Genomic DNA, 16,263 nt, shown 5'->3' with positions numbered 1-16,263 from the left:
TGGACAGAGAGCAGGAGAATGAGCGGCGGCCGGCACGCACCTGCCGCGGACTGACCGCGGACGTACCCGCCCTCGAACCCCAAGGTGCACGGCTTCAGCGCCGCCATGGCTTTCTCCCCCCGCCCTGGAGTGGGGCTTCGCTTCAGTTCTGAGACCCTCCCTACGGTAACAATGCAGCACTGCACACAGTTACAGCGCAAACACTGCAACCCTTCACACAGAGGCAGCGCTTAATCCCCCATGAACAACACAGGATGGAGAGAGATCCGGGTCTGTTTTCTCTCCAGTCGAGACCCCAGGGGATGTGAGATGGGATGGGCAGCTACCCACTCCTTCCCCACCCCCGCCTCCCCTTTTTATAAACTCAGGGCAAACGTGGGGAAAAGACCCCCAATCGGCCTTCAACTCTAGGGCTGCCTGTACCTCTAGGGTTCGGAGAGATCGAACCCCTAAGACTGAGGACAGGCTAAATTAAAAGATTCTCTGTATTTCAGAAGTACTCAATACTGGTTGGTTTTAAATATTACGTTTCAATGCTAGATGTTGTTAGAGGCGCTTATGGAATTGGCCAAACAAAACTTATAGTCAACACTCGGGCTAAGGAAACGTAGCGGACAGACGGGGGAGATGCGGTAGGTTCCGTAAACAAGTCTACGCCCGTACATTTCCCTCCGGACACGTCACTTACACTCGGGGCCTCAGTGCTCCCACCTGGAAGATGGGTACACAGGTACCTGATGGGACTGGGGGGAGGGGAAAGCAGTTACTATGAGTAAACCCATCCAAACTGTGTGTGCTGCACTCACTGTTATTACTTCTTTTTTCTCTGTTTCCCACACCAGGATTCCAAGGTTTGACTAAGCATGATGGTCAGGCCTCCTAGGAACACCCACATAACAGACTTTCTCCTTAATCGTGTAGCATGAAACGGAACCAAAAGAAATGAAGACAAAACATGCCACCTATTCCCCACCTGCTCCCCAAAACACTTCAAACCCAAACCGTCTTCCTCCCCAAGTGAGAGAGAGCAGTGTGTCCTCACTGCTCTGCCCGCCTGACAGAAAGGCCCAGGACACGCCCATGAAAGGATCGTTGGCCATGGCAGCCGGTGAGGCCTGATCGTGCAAAACCCCACCCAGCCACGGGCTGGTGCTCCGTCTATTTAAAGCCGACGAGAGCCAAGGTCAGGGCTGGCCTGCCTGGCAGGCGGGGTGCGGGGTCACGGAGGGCCAGGGCCCGGGAGGCACCCCGAGGCCAGCACCCCCACTCCCTCCCCATCAGCCGTCTTCCCTGCTGGGACCGGGGAGGACCCGTGGCCGCAGGCACTCGCCGTCCTCAGGACACCCTTCCGATGGGTGGCACCAGGCGATGGCCCGCGTTGGTTTCTGCCCCAGCACGGAGCTGCGTGGAGGGACGGGAGGAGCGTGCAGGCCAGGCCCAGCGGGGGGCCCGCGGTGGAGGCTGTGCCCAGAGCGGCTGCCATCTCGCTCTCGGTGTGTGGCTTTCGAAGAACCGGCCAGAGGAGCAAAGGCAGCTGCCGTCCTGGGCGCAGCCCTGTCCCTGTGCCCTCTGGGCATCTCGGCCGTCTGTCCCTCTCCGTCCACCGCCAGATACCGCCTCCAGCATCCAGACGGACCCCACAACCCTGTCTTCTCACGACCACCCCCTCCCGCAGCCAGAACCCCTCCTCCCGGTGCCTCTCAGAAGCCACAGCGGCGTTTCTGCTCTGGGCCTTTCCCACCCCGCCACTCCACCCCGCCAGGCCTCCTGCCACCGCCCTGTGTGAGTGTGTGTGTGTGTGTGTGAGTGTGTGTGTGAGTGTGTGTGTGTGAGTGTGTGTGTGTGAGTGTGTGTGTGTGTGTGAGTGTGTGTGTGTGTGTGTGAGTGTGTGTGTGAGTGTGTGTGTGTGAGTGTGTGTGTGTGTGAGTGTGTGTGTGAGTGTGTGAATGCCTGCCTCAGTCTCCCTGGCGGCGAAGGCGGTGCCGTCACCCATCCCAGGTGTGCGTCTCGATGACGAGCTTGCTCTGTGGCTGTGACGTCGTCACTGTGATCCATTAGGATGTCGGACTGAAAGGGGCTGTGGCTGTACAGGCCGGAGGGGGTGTCCTATGCTACACCTCAGGGTCCCCTCACAGGAAGGTGGAGGGTAGAACTGGGGGGAGGTGTAATGAGTGAATATGAGTAAAACATTAAAGCTGTATCCGGTGCATGGCTGTCAAAGGGCTATGCGTGTGTGAGTATGAGTGTGTGTGTGTGTGTGTGAGTGTGAGTGTATGAATGTGCATGTGTGTGAGTATGAGTGTGTGTGTGTATGTATGTGTATGTGTGAGAATGTGTGTGAGTGTGTGTGTGTCAAAGAGGTGTGCGTCTGCATGTGTGAATATGAGTGTGAGTGTGTATGTGTGAGAATGTGTGTGATTGTGAGTGTGTGTGTGAGAATGTGTGTGTGTGAGTGTGTATGTGCGAGTGTGTGTGTGTGTGTATGTATGAGTGTGTGTGTGTGTGAGTGTGTGTGTATGTATGAGTGTGTGTGAGCGTGTGTGTGTGTGTGTGAAATGAAAAAGGACCTGGAGACACAGCAGTGCAGAGTGGCACTGCCCAGTGACAGCAGGTGTGTGTGGCGGGGGCAGGAGTAGGGGGCTCTTTATTCAGGGGCGTCAGGAGCTCGTGCACAAATGGGTGCCTCTCCAGACCTCCAGCTCCTGGACACACACCATGTCCCGACCGACTCTGCCTCCACCCTCCAGGTGCGGCCCTTGGTGCCCTTCTCCCGTGCAAGTGGGCGCGTGCCCTGTGCGCCTCCGCTGCCTGCAACCTCAGCCCTGAGTCCGTGACGATGCCTCTATCTCCCAGGCCTGCTGTACCAAACAGCCCCAAACCGGCGGCCCCAGACGCCGGGAATGCATCTCCGGTCTGAGGCCCGGCGTCCAAGATCAAGGTGCCGGCAGAGCCATGCCTCCTGGGAGCCTCCGGAAGCACCTGCCTGCCTGGCCTTGCCCGGCGTCTGATGGCTGCTGGCAGCCCTGACGTGGCTTGGCCTCCAGAGCCCGGGTCCAGCCTCTGCCTCCATCACCCCGGGCCTCCACCCGTGTCTTCTCTCTCCAAACCTCCCCTCCTAGAAGGACATGGTCGCTGGGCACAGGGCCTGCCCTAAACCTGCAGGACTCACCTCCACCTGATCCCACCTGCAAATCCCTGTGTGTAAAGGAGGCGCATTCGGAGGCCCCGGGGACGTGCGTTTTTAGGGAACAGCACAAACCCCAAGAGTCGTGAATTCTGGGCTTGGCACTGCAGGTGACAGTCGCTCTCCAGGCACCTGTGCGTCTTACCCCGAGATGGCCCTCGCTTGTAGCCACCTACTCTCATGTCCTAAAGGCCAATGAAAAATCATCGTCTCATCCTACTGGAGCTGTGGGGTCTGTGTGGACGCACTTTTCACACCCTTTCCCACATGCGAGTTCATTTGGTCCTTGACACTCCCATGAAATAAACAAGACAGAACGGATTGTCCTCGCTGAATAGGTAGCAAAGCCCAAGGCTCAGAGAGGTTAAGTCATTTGCCCCAGGTCACACAGCTCGTATCCACAGCAGAGCCCCCGCCTCCAGCTGACGCTCACTGTTCTTCATGTGACTGTCACTAGGGCCTAAACCTCCACCTGCAAACTCAGAGGCACCGGCACCAAGAACCTGGACCTGGGGTACTGTCCCCCCACTCCCCCTGCCCCCAAATGGGAACATCCCTGCGCCCCCGATGCACCCAAACGGCTCCCGACAGTAACTGAGGCCTGGATTCTAGGTTAAAAGCGCGCCCTCCTGAGCCGGAGTCGGCGCCTGGCTGCCGAGCGCGCAGTGACGCCTCCGGTGAGCCACAGACCGGCCGGCTTCATCGCGAGTGAAATTCAACCAACGCGAGTACTTGTGGCCTCTTTGCTCACAATGAAAGCTCTATTACTGATGCCCTTCGTTCCATGTGCAGGTGCAGGAAAGGCCTGCCCGGCAGAAGCGACTGGGTGGGGTGCCTGGGCCTGGGACAGGGTCCGAGAGGTGGCGCTGCCCCGGGCATCTCTCCCGCGGGCTCCTGCTGACAGCTCCGCCGGGACGTGGGCCTGTGGCCTCCCAGACGGAGGTGCCGACTGGCGACACTGGGTCACAGGGGTGGCGACCCTTTTCCACTTTGGGAAAACGCCTCCCCTTCCTCGCCTTCTTCCGAAATGGACAATTGGGACAGTCAGCCGAGGGCACCGACCCACGCCGTGGCTCGGGGACCAGGGCCCGCGCTCTCCCCGCCCCGCCTTGCCCGCCCCACCCGCCGTCCTGCTGACACGCCCGCCTTGGCCGGCACCTGCAGACAGACGGGTGGCTGTAGCCCGGAGCGCATGTGTGTGCGCCAGATTCCCTCATCCCCATGACCTATGGGCCTGGTATTTGAAGTGCGTGGGTGTGGAGTGTGAACGGCGCTCAAGTGTTTTTCTCAGGCAGCTGTAGCCAGGCTGGGAAGAAGCCAGGGCAGGGGACGGGGAGCAGATCTGTGACACCCCTGCCCCCCCCCCCCCCCCAATGGGCTCTGCAGGGGCGGGAGACAGGGCTGTGGCTGCGGGAGAGAGTGAACGTGAGTCCCTGCGGGAAAGGCTCAGTGATCCCCTGGCCGTGACTTTGGCCTCAGCAGAGGAGCAGAGGCCGAGGCCGGAGCACGGGTGACCCTCAGCTGCTGCTGCAAGGCTCAGCTCCCGGGGCCATGCGGCGGGTCGCAGGCGCCCTGCGTGGGCATTCCCAGACGAGGGAGCAAGGAAGGGGGCCACGGGACCTCCCTCTCACCCTCGGCCAGGGCGGTGGGGTTCCCGGAGGAGTACACTGAACAGCACACACAGGAGCCCTGAGTAAGACGGGGAAGAGACGGCGGGGGAGACGGTGTCATGACTGTGACCTGAGGCAGCAGGAGCAGGAGCTGGCTCTGTCACTGCCTGGAGGAAGGCCGGGGCTGGGGACAGTGCGAGCGAGCTGTGTGGCCTCGGGCAGGCTGCTTAACCTCCCTGGGCCCTCAGCTTTGTCATCTGTGAAATGGGGAGTCCTTCCCTCTCAGTGTTGTTGTGCAAGTTCAATGGAACCCTGAACAGCAATGTCAATTTAATGATCACCAAAGACGGAGGAACATGATCCGCCAGCCCACGGCTGCGGGCGGTCCCGTGTGGAGGGGCTGGGGTCGGGGGTGAGGTGTGCGTCAGGGCTCTGCAGGGCGGCGGGACGGAGCCCAAGACCCGCCAGGAAAACTACGCTGTCTACTGACCTTGAAGTTCAAGTTCGCTCCTGCCCCACCAGCTGGCGACCTTTGCAAGGCACAGCTGTGACTGGCTGCCGGGCTCTCTGAACCAGCCAGGCCCACGCTCCCCATGGGACATGTGTCACCCCCTCGGCGCCCGTGTGGGCACGCAGACGCCGCGGCAGAATACCGACTGTTTATTCGGTGGTGACTCCTGCAGCCACTGTGGTCGCATAAAGCCACTTCCCCGCCTCGGCTGGGCCTCAGCGGCTAGACCTCAGGACAGTGGCAAAGGTGCTCCCTGGTCCCCAAGGGCAGAGGGAGGCGAGAGGATTAGAAGGTGAGAAGGCCACTCTAGCCCTGGCCAGTGTGGCTCAGTGAATAGAACGGCCAGTGGACTGAAGGGTCCTGGGTTCGATTCCCATCAGGGGCACGTACCTCGGTTGCAGGCTCCTCCCCGGCCTGGGCCCTGGTTGGGGCTCCTGCAGGAGGCAACCAATTGATGTGTCTCTCTCACATTGATGGTTCTCTCTGTCTTTCCCTCTCTTCTACTCTCTCTAAAAATCACGGAAAAGTCCTAACCGGTTTGGCTCGGTAGATAGAGCGTGGGCCTGCAGACTGAAGGGTCCCAGGTTTGATTCCGGTCAAGGGCATGTACCTGGGTTGTGGGCACATCCCCAGTAGGGGGTGTGCAGGAGGCAGCTGATCGATGTTTCTCTCTCATCGATGTTTCTAGCTCTCTATCCCTTCCCCTTCCTCTCTGTAAAAATCAATAAAATATATTTTTAAAAAATCGAGGAAAAAATATCCTCGGGTGAAGATTGAAAAGAAAAAGAAAAAAAAAAAAAGAAGGCGCCTTCAGGTCATTTCTTGCTCAGGAGCTCAATGACAGGCAGGCGACTGCACCCACCGTGGCCACACCCTCCTCACCAGTGCATCCGAGGGGCTGCCCTCTCACTCCATCCTCTGCCATTGTCCCCCCTCCGCCCCCCACCCGGCCTGGATCCAGGCCAGCCCATCACCTGGGCAGCCCCAGAGCCACTGGGCGGCTTCTGTCACTCTCCTTCGGGGTCGATCTGGGTCCTAGCCACCTCCTCCTTTTCGGGCAATGGCCCAGGGGCCTCGCAGCTGGTGAACCCCAATCTCAGTGCTGCCCTCCCTCGCGCCCCCTGCAGGAAGGCTGTGGAAACCCCAAGACGGGGAGGAAGGAAAGTCAGAGGAAGAACGGCAGCTTTGCAGAGCCCAGGACGGCAGGGGCGGCTCCAGTGTTGCTCTTCGCGGTTCCGGAAACCCTGAGAGATTCTGAAACGCTGTAGGGAGATCCCGCCTGTTCCTATGCAAGTGGCGCCGGGTCTCATTCTGATCATGGATAACCAAGTATTAACATTAGTGTGCCCTCTGCTCCCAGGAGAAAGCTGAACTTGGGGTATTTTTCACGAAATACTTTTAATGTATAGTTCTCCCTTTAGCACCGGAACAGCCTAACCGCCCACAGTCATGCGTTTGCCCCCCTCCATGTCCTTACCCAACACTCCCCACGATGTTGGACAGGGGAGCTGTGTCACTAGTCACCTGGGGATTTCTGAACGGGGTACGAATCCTGCCAGTTGCACGGGATTTCCTGGCTTCTCTGCATTGAAGTTAATCCACGTGTGTGTTTGCAGATGCTCTGTCCACCCACATCCGCACGGGCAGAGGCACACAGGAGGGAGGCCCAAGCTACGGGCACAGGGACAGCCCCCGCGAGCCCACTGGGCGTCCGGTGCTGAACACACACACCTCCGTCTCCATATACACAGCGTTTGTTCGGAAGGATGGGTTGGTTGGAAAATAGCCGTTTTCCTCAGAGAGAACCAAAAACATGCTGAGCGTGTTCTACGGAGACGTTCTGTAAAGGTGAGATGTCCGCGGGCAGGGATAGCATTTTATTCTCTGCACCTTCTGATCCGCGGCCAGGAGACAGGTAAATGGATCCACGAGCTATTCTGTCAACCTCCAGTGGACAGCGCTCCTAACGGCTGATTTCCCCCTGAAGGCGCGGCTCTCCCTGCTCCGCTCAGGTGGGGCCGGCCTCCCAGAGTGGGATGGTGGGCCATGCCCCGAGCCCTGAGCCCTGAGCCCCGTGCTTCCTGCGACTCTCACTTCCTTTCTCCAGATTCATGGCTCCTGTCGTGTCTTCCTATTTGTTTGGTATCACAGGTCTGAGTGTCTTGGGTGAGGAGCCACGTTTTAATCCTTTAAGCGCAAACACCCCCAAAACCGTGAACTCACCGCCTCTTTAGGCCGAGCCCACGCCCCGGGGCGCTGTGCTTCCTGGGTGGTGCACCCAGACGGGCGCCCAGGGCTGACCCCGTCCTCGCCCTGACCCTGCAGCCCAGCGCCCCGGACACACAGCCCAGCAGCACGGAGCCTGTGGCAGGGAGGCCGAAGGATGGACATTGCGAAGGGTGGCAGCTTGGGGCCCAGGCCCACTCACCAGCTTCCTGCTCCGGTGGCGGTGCGGGGAGCTGGGAGGGCAGGTGGGTGCAGGGCGGAGTGGGAAGAGGAGGGAAACTCAGGCAAGGCTGGGCGTGCTCGGTGGGACCTGTGGGGCCTGACTCCCAGGCACAGGGACATTTACGGGGCGGGGGGGGGGGGGGGTTTGCAAGCTGGGCCCCCGTCTGAGGCTGCCCAACAGGAGCAATGGGCGCTCTCGGTCCAGACTGGTCTCTGAGCCCTCAGGCGCCCCCAAACGCACTTCCCACTTCCAGTTTGCGATCCAAGTATCTTTTGCTTTTCTTTTTTTTTTAAAAAAATATATTATTATTGATTTCAGAGAAGGGAGAGGGAGAGAGAGAGAAACATCAATGACGAGAGAGAATCATTGACTGGCTGCCTCCTGCATACCCCACACTGGGGATTGAGCCCACAACCCGGGCATGTGCCCTGATCGGGATCAAGCACTGAGCCACTCCAGCTGGGCGTCCAGGTATCTTTTCCACCGGGTCAGTTCTCTCCTTAGCGCCTGCTGGCAGCTCTCCATCTCACGGGGACTAGAGCAGGCTCGTCAGGGGCGTCGGGGCCTCAAAGGCCTCTCGCACAGGCGGGGTGCGCAGCCCCCACCCCCATTCTGCCTTCTCCTCTTGGACACTCATCTTGATGGCCCCACCTGGGCGGCCTCCTCATCACCTCAAAATGTCCCAGCCGAGATGACCCCTGCCCAGGAAGACCCTACCCTCTTCACGAGGTCACGCCTCTCCCCTCATCCTGGTGCTGACCCCTCAGGGCAGCGATGGCTGCTTCGCTGTCAGCCCCTCTCCAGCCCCGGGGCTGTGGCTTTGCTATGGCTGCGCTCTGCACCCCCAGTGCTAGCTCAGTGCCTGGTACTCAGTCGGTGCTCTGGGCAGGTCTGATGATGAATCAAAGAACTGATGGGTGAAGGAACGAAACGCCCACAGTAAACGCCCTCTGGGGACAGGCCACAGCCGCCATGGAATCACCACGGACACTCCCCCTCCTGACGGGAAAGGGGCTGGAGCCGTGAAGCTCACGCACCAGCACAGGGAAGGCCCGCTCCATCGCGTGATCGTCTGGAACGACTGTTCCCGTGTTTGCCTGTGAGTATTTATGAAGTTCCTGCTGTGTTTTGGGCACTCTCACTGGACACTGGACACACTTCCTGGTAGGATGAAGGCGTGCCAAATCCTTGCCAAGGAGGAGCAAGCAACAGAAAACACGAAGCTCCAGCTTTCCCAATCAGCGACGGGTCCCTGGGCAGGTGACTTGACCCGTCGGAGCTCGAGGCTGCCTGTCCCTGGGGCTGGGGGCGCCGTGTGGGTGCCTGGGGTGAGACGCACTTGGGCGGTGTTCTGGAAGGTCTGCTCGGTGGCCCTGACTCGGCAGAGCACACGCCGGGAAGCTCCGTGACCCCCAAACCGACAGCAGCGCCCCGCTCCCGCCTCAGCCCAGAGCCCTTGGGTGGGAAAGGGTTATGCGCGGCCCTGAGATTGCAGATTAGCGACGGAGGAGACGAAATCAAATCTGCCCTGTAATTGGAAGCACCGCTGTTCATGGGAAAAGCCCTCCCCACGTAGCCCGTCCGACTCTCGTGTCCAAACGCTCCTGGCACGCAGTTGCGTGCGATTCCTACGTGCCCCGCTTCCCGCTCGTACTCGAACACCAAACGCTGCATTTTCACAGGAGGCCCAGGGACCCCCACAGCCAGGCCCCCGGCAGCATCGCATTCTTCCCACCGGAATCGCGGGCTCCCCCCACGCTGGGGGGAGGGGGCAGCGGTGCCAGGGCAGCTGGCCCCGGACCGAGGCCAGGACATGCCGGCATTCCCCGAGGCCATCTGCAGGCGGTGTCTCCGAGTTTGCAGAAACTGAAAGCGAGCATCGTGCCCGTTTCTGTTTTTGTTTCTTTGGCCACAGAGACAGCACTGACGCCCCCGGCTGATCCTTGGACAGGGACCCGGCTGCACTGTTCTGGAGCGTTCCGTCCGAGTCCTGGGCCCACATCACAGCAAAGCCATCGTGTCCCCGTTGATATTTCACTGATTTGTAATAACAACAAAGAAACACACGTCTGTTCGTGACGAACCTGCGGGTCTTTGGAAGGAGCGGTGGGCATGCTTGCAGGATTCACTCCACGTGCTGGCCTCAGCCTGCCCATCTGTGCAATGGGTGTGACCGTGCTTTCACACGCGCCTCGGAAGGTAGCCAGGGTGAACATCGCGAGGTGATGTGCACGCCAAGACTTGGGAGGAAGAGCTGCCCCTGCCCCCGGTGTTCTTCCTTCTGCAGCGAGAATGGCGAGGAGGAGGAGGAAACGGGCAGGCGGTCGTACCACGCGGCCCGCTGATACAACCAGCGCTTGCTTTCCCAGTCAGGGGCTGTGCCAGGCGCTGGTCCAGTCCCCGATGAACCACGTGGGAGTGTGCCAGGCCAGAGCGGGTCTTGTGTTTGAAGATTCCCGGGCGTCCGCCTGAGGGGTGTCTGGGCTCATCGTCTTGTCTTCGCCGCGGTGCTTGGGGCTGCATCACCGCCTCTGTGGACGGAGGCTGGGAGCCGGGGCTCTCCTGTGGGGCTTCCGGAGCCAGGAGGCCGGGTGGGGTGGCCACGCAGAGGCGGCTGCCCGAGGACCTGCCCAGGGAGCAGCCCGCAGCGGCCCTGCCTTGGGGCAGGGAGATCTCAGACTCTCCTCGGGCGCCTTCCCCGAATCTCAGCGTGGAGCACAGTGACGGCAGCACGACATGCTGGGCCGGTGGGGCCTCCGGGAGAGCCGGCCTGTGTGTGCCCGCGGCCCGCAGCCCCGGTCTCCACGGCCAGCAATGGGCTCGGCCCTCCGCTCCTCTCTTCCCCTGCGCTCCCGTTTTTATTCCAGGTCCCCCCGCCCCCCCCGGCCCTTTCCCGGGCCGCCAGGTGTCCGTCAGCAACGCCGAGCAGGGCCTGGCTTTTAGTCCTTTGCAGTTCGAGGGACACAGTCCTTCGTGCTCCTGGGTCCGAAGCTTTGGGCGGGGTTGGGGGGTGGGGGAGGGACAGGCGCTGAGCACGGGGAGGCCAGCCGGGCACATGCATTGCCTCGGAGGGTCCCCTGGACCTGCCCCTGTGCGACGTGCCTGTGGGCGCAGCAGGACCGGCATTTGGGCTCGGGTGGGTGTCTGTGGGGGGGCTGCCCCGTGCCTTGTGGGATGTCGAGCAGCACCCCTGGCCTCTGCCCACACCCCAGCTGTGACGCCCAAACTGCCCGCAGACATGCCCAGTGTCCCCTGGGGGGAGCCGCTGAGTGAGACCCCCACCTCCGCTCTCACTCTCCCCCCCTCCCCCCGTCAGAACTGAAGAAGATGCCGCACCCCCGACACGAACAGAACACGGAGTGCCGCCTGCGCTTGGACAATGAAACAATGACAGGCAGACGGACATAGGAGACCCTGGCTACACCTGCCCGGAGCTTCCAAACAGGATGAGGAAGGTGGACCATCGGAAAGACGTGGTCAGGTAGGTACCGGGCACTCCACTCAGGGAGGCAGACAGAGCCCTGGGGGTAGACCATCCTCATTAGTTAGACAAATAGATAATAGATACATGATAGATAGGTGGCTAGATGATAGGTGATAGATAGGTGATAGATAGGTAGGTAGATGATAGGTAGACGATAAAGAGATGATAGATCTGCCTGTACTAGGTACAGTGGTCTCAAACAGAATGCAGGAGAAACATCAGTTAAAACCCCAAAATGAATGCCTTGAGCAAACTGCAGCTTCCCCTTCGACCCAGCCCCCCGCCCCCCGGCCCTGTGGGCTGAGCTGAGCCCCCAGATCTCTGCTCACACCGCCCCTCCCTGGGCGCTGCCGTGCCTGAGCCGGGGAAGGCGCCTTCGCTGCATAAGGAGACTCAGCGGACCACGCTCCACCCACAGGCCGGCCTCCCATTAACGGGCCCGGAGTGTCCGGGGACCAGGGGCGGGGGCAGGTAAGAGGGCTCTCCAGTCCGGACGCCCACACGCCCCTAATGACAGCCTTGGTCTCAGGGTAAAAGCAGGCATTACTCTAAGTTGCAAAATACACAGGAAATTCACTACCATCTTCTCTGGGAAAAGCGCAGCTTAAGTGGCTCCTAGCGGAAGGCCTGCTCCCCAGGAAGCAGAGCCCAGCGCCGGCGGCAGCGCAGGAGGCCGGCTCCGAGGAGGCCGGGGGTCACTGTGTGACGGAGGGCCCCCAGATCCCTGACACCCTCGCCGAGAAAGCTCAGTGACCTGAAACGGAATTCCTAAGTGGGGTGCCCGCCCACCCCATAGGGGCTCACAGAGGCCCGGCCCTGTGCTGGGACGCCGTCTCGGTGCTGAAGGAACCCGCGATCACCCCGTTCTCCACACCGACCCAGGCGCTGAACCGAGCTCTGCTGAACTCGGGGCTCAGCTCTGGACCCAGGAGGCACAGGCGTTGCCCGAAGCCGTGAATGCACGTTGACAAACACAAAAGCCTTGAGCAGTGATCTGCTCCCCATGGGCCAGCTCATGAAACCTGCGTATTTTTAAAAATATATTTTTATTGATTTCGGAGAGGAAGGGAGAGGGAGAGAGAGAGAGAGAGAGAGAGAGAAGCATCAAGGATGAGAATCACTGACCAGCTGCTTCCTGCACGCCCCCTACTGGGGATTGATCCTGCTACCCTGGCATGTGCCCTTGACCGGAATCAAACCCGGGACCTTTCAGTCTGTAGGCCGATGCTCTATCCACTGAGCCACACCGGCCAGGGCAAAACCTGCGAATTGGAAAGTATTCACAGGCCGCTCATTAAGGCCGTGCTGCGCACTCACTAGCTTCTGTTAATTGCTTTCTTTGGGCTTCAGACGGGATGATGTTATTAGCGTGGATTTCGTCCTCAAAGACACTCTGCTCCAAAGTCATCTCAGTGGAGACGCGCACACACGCACCCCACCGGCGAGACGCCCGGCGGCTCCTTCACCCACACGCAGCCCCTCCTCGCGGCCGGCCCACAGCCCATGGCACACAGACACCCCCTCAGGGCACTGAGCTTGCTCACGATCACCAGCAGAAAAAAACAGTCCCCAGACAGGACACCATCTCTCTTTTCAACAAGTCATTTTTCTTTAAAAATATGAAAAAAGAAACACAGAATACGTTCTTCCATGAGCAGCCTTCTCCGCCCTGGCCGGCCCTCGCCAAGCGGCACGGAAAGGCCATACAGCGCTGATTTATGGAAGCCGGGCAGCCTGTGGCCGCTGGCCGGATCTCTGTTTATGTCTGTGATGCTCGCTCGCTCGCTGCCGAAACAGGAAGCTCTGAAATCACTCAGCCCTCGTTTCTCTCCCAGGCGCTCTCTGACCGATAGTCTCCGTCCCCGGCCATCGCCAGCCCGAGGGCAAGGGAGGGGTGGCAGCTGGGTGGGGAGGAGTCCAGCTTCTGCCCACGGACCCGCAAACATTGTTCACCCCCATAACCTCAATTTCAAAAAGCCGTCTGACAGCCTCGGCCATCCCGACACCCCATAAAGTCAGCGAGGAACATGACGGGAGCGTGCGGCACGGCGCCAGGCCCCAGCAGGCTGCCAGCTGCCCGCTCCCGCCCCTGCCAGGGCCTCTGGGGGCAGGGGCGCTCCTGGAGGGGGGCAGGGGTGGAGCCAACCGACGTTAAGAAAGTGTTGTTACTGTTTTATTGGGAGAAACCTGATCTGAGAGATGAACGCCATCTCGGAGCTCAGCCTGCTGCTGCCCGAGGTGCACGTACCCCAGGTGGGCCTTTCCATCCGTATCTGCCCACGCTGACGTCCCAAAACAGGCGTCGGGGTCTGCGTAGTATTGTAAAGGGCACATCAATCACAGCCAAAAAAAGCGGGGGGATAGGAGAGCTGATTTTAATACAGCTCATGCCTGGTCCTGGACTCTGGCAGGGAGCTGACCGCCAGCTCCCATCTCCGGCGCCACCCTCGCCGCCATCGGGGCTGCCCCGCTGCGGGAGTCCGTCCGTGTGGAGCAGAGACTGACTCCGGGTCCCGCGAGGCCACTGGGATTCGGGCCGTTTCTCAGCAACAAGTGCTCTGTGAAGAGAGGCTCTGTCCGCCCGGAACCCCTGTGCTAGCACCTCTTCCTTCCACCACAGCCTCTGCCTCACCTGACAGGCAGCCCCCCCCACCCCCACCCCCCGCCGCCGGCACCGTCCCCCCAATCATATGAAACAACCTCTGAGTCAGAAACATCCCCCAAATATGCAAAAGCCCCCGACGGTGCGGGTAAATGTTACGCCTTGGAAGACATCCCCAGTAAGAATGCGACGAAGGAACCTCGTGTTATATGGGCGCCGGGAGAGGGGACTGTTTTGAAAGTGGGGGAGATGAAGGTGGCCAGGGAGGTCAGCACACCCCCAGACCCGCCCGGAAGCCGTCCCCGGGGCCAGGCACGCGGCCTCGCCGGGCTGCTGTGCTCCCACAGGGCGACTCTGAGGCCGGGCCGGAGCTGTGCGAGGGGCGCCCTCCCCGTGGCAGGATGGGCCCTTTTCCTGCGCGAGGGGCCACGGCAGGCACACTGAGAGCTCAGGGTCTGCAGCTCAGCCTGAGGGGACCAGCTCTTCCACACGCACACCGGCCTGGCCACATGCAGATGGTGCGATCCGACAGCACAGGTGCCAGGGGGCTGCGTCTCTCTCGATCACTGATGGGTGCGCCTCCAGTTGTCTACAGCGAGCAGCACAGAACGGGGCTGGCCCCCCATGGCCAAGGTGAAGGTCTGAATCCACAGGTTCTTGGCTTGGGAGGCCCATGGGTCCCCGGAAGCTCTGGCATTAGCTCTGGCGGCCCCAGAAACCGACTTTGCACAGGACGCCTTGGGAGAAGGCCTCCAGGGGACTTATGTTCCCGACAGATGAGAAGTCGCATCCTTAGGAAGGTAGGAGGATCTGCGCGGACCCTCTTCCCTGTGTACGTGTGGCTGAAGGCACGGCCTGGGAGACCTCCTGCTTGGTTCTAAGTGAATGAACCAAAGCCGGGTCCCCGCGTGAGGGGTGAAGGCCTGGCCGGGCCGGAAGCGTTCCTGGATCTCCCGGCCAAACCGTCTGCCGTGTCTGTCGCTGCAGCCGCAATGCCCTCACTTACATCTGAAGACGCCCGTAGCTACTGCCTCCACTGCTGGTGTAAACTGCTAATCGGCTCGGCCATCGGGAGTCCTTTCAACTCCGAACGCCCATTTTCTGGGGGCAGGGGGCGTCCCAGGGCGAGCAGGGGAGTGTGAGCGCTCTGAGCAGCCACCTCTCAGCTCCTGGAGCTGCCACCTCGTCTTCGCCAGGGAACCGTCCCCCTCCATGGGGCCGCCGTGTGAGAGCCAGGAAACGCCAAGGCCGCATACACCCGAGCAAGATGTGCGACTGACACGGAGCACCAGCAGGGGCGGGCAGGGAAGGAGGAAGGTTGGGGCGAAGCCCTCGCCCATGGACGTTAGGGGACAGTGTAGTCAGCAAGGCCGTGCGAGCCGGACGGGCAGGTTCTCCCGGTTGCAGGCTGAACTTGAGGTTAGAGCCGAGAACCTGGACCTCAGCCAGAGCCCAGACAGATCAGTTTTGCAGAACAGAAAAAAAGCACAAAAAAAGCACAAAAACCCCTCCGTGTTCGGCCTCTGGCAGCTTCTCCGAGGCTCCACAAGCTCCCCAGACGGCAGCCGGTGATGAGAAGGGAGTTCCTCATTCTCCCCTCACTGGGAGGGGAGCCCCAGGCCCCGTGGAGATGCCGGACGGTGCCTGGGGACAGAGTGAAACTGCACGGAAATGTTTGGATGAGCCAACAGCCCGGGCCTCCTTGGCCCCTGTGGGGTGTGTCGATGCCAATGACATGTTTATAGGCACATTTTGAAAAACAGAAAAATCATCTTAAGATCACTTACAAAAAATAAACGTAATGAAACTTTTAAAGGGCACGGTTCCCTGTGGAAGATTGAGGCTAATTGTCCAAATGAGAGAGAATCATCTGCTCTCTTCATAATGGGAAGCAAATTACAAAAAAAAAAAAAAAAAAGTATCTGGCAGACATTGAGTCGACACTCACACTTGAAAGAATAAAATCGAGCTGTATTTTACAACTGTGGAGAGAAATTCTGGGACAAACAGGGCCTTCTGACAGCTCAATTTTGTCTGGTAGCACTGACCAAAAAAAAAAAAAAAAAAATTACTCAAGCCCAACAACACAGGATAACCTTAACTGGGCCAGACGTTCAATCAGGGCTCCTGTGGTTTGGATGCCTGACTATCACTCGTGGGAAGCAGACACCGTGCAGCACAGACCCTGCCCACTCACGGCGCTTCAGTTCATTGTCTCATTCCAGGGGACCAGAGACAGCCCAGCCTGGGTTGTAGCGACGGTACTCCGGCTTTTATGCAAACTCAAGGGCACACTGGCATGGCCCGGGCAGCCAAGTGCAAACAGTCCACGCCTTGGGGAAACAGCTCCCTGCTCCCCAGGTAAACACCAGCACCTATTAGTCACCCACTCCAACCAGAAATGGCCAACGAGACGGGAGACC

The 16,263-nt window shown here is 60.1% G+C and overlaps 1 protein-coding gene across 2 annotated transcripts in view; it reads right to left on the bottom strand.

Annotated features, from left to right (window-relative positions):
• The window catches only part of RUNX1 (RUNX family transcription factor 1), a 189,400-nt gene that overhangs the window by 62,171 nt on the left and 110,966 nt on the right, over positions 1–16,263 (bottom strand). The window lies entirely within an intron of this gene.

Source organism: Myotis yumanensis, unplaced genomic scaffold, assembly GCF_028538775.1.
Source record: "Myotis yumanensis isolate MYYU_CA2020_CCGP unplaced genomic scaffold, mMyoYum1.0.hap1 SCAF_2, whole genome shotgun sequence".
NCBI lineage: Eukaryota > Metazoa > Chordata > Mammalia > Chiroptera > Vespertilionidae > Myotis > Myotis yumanensis.
Note: the sequence above shows the minus strand (reverse complement) of the source record. Positions and strands in the feature narration are given on the sequence as shown.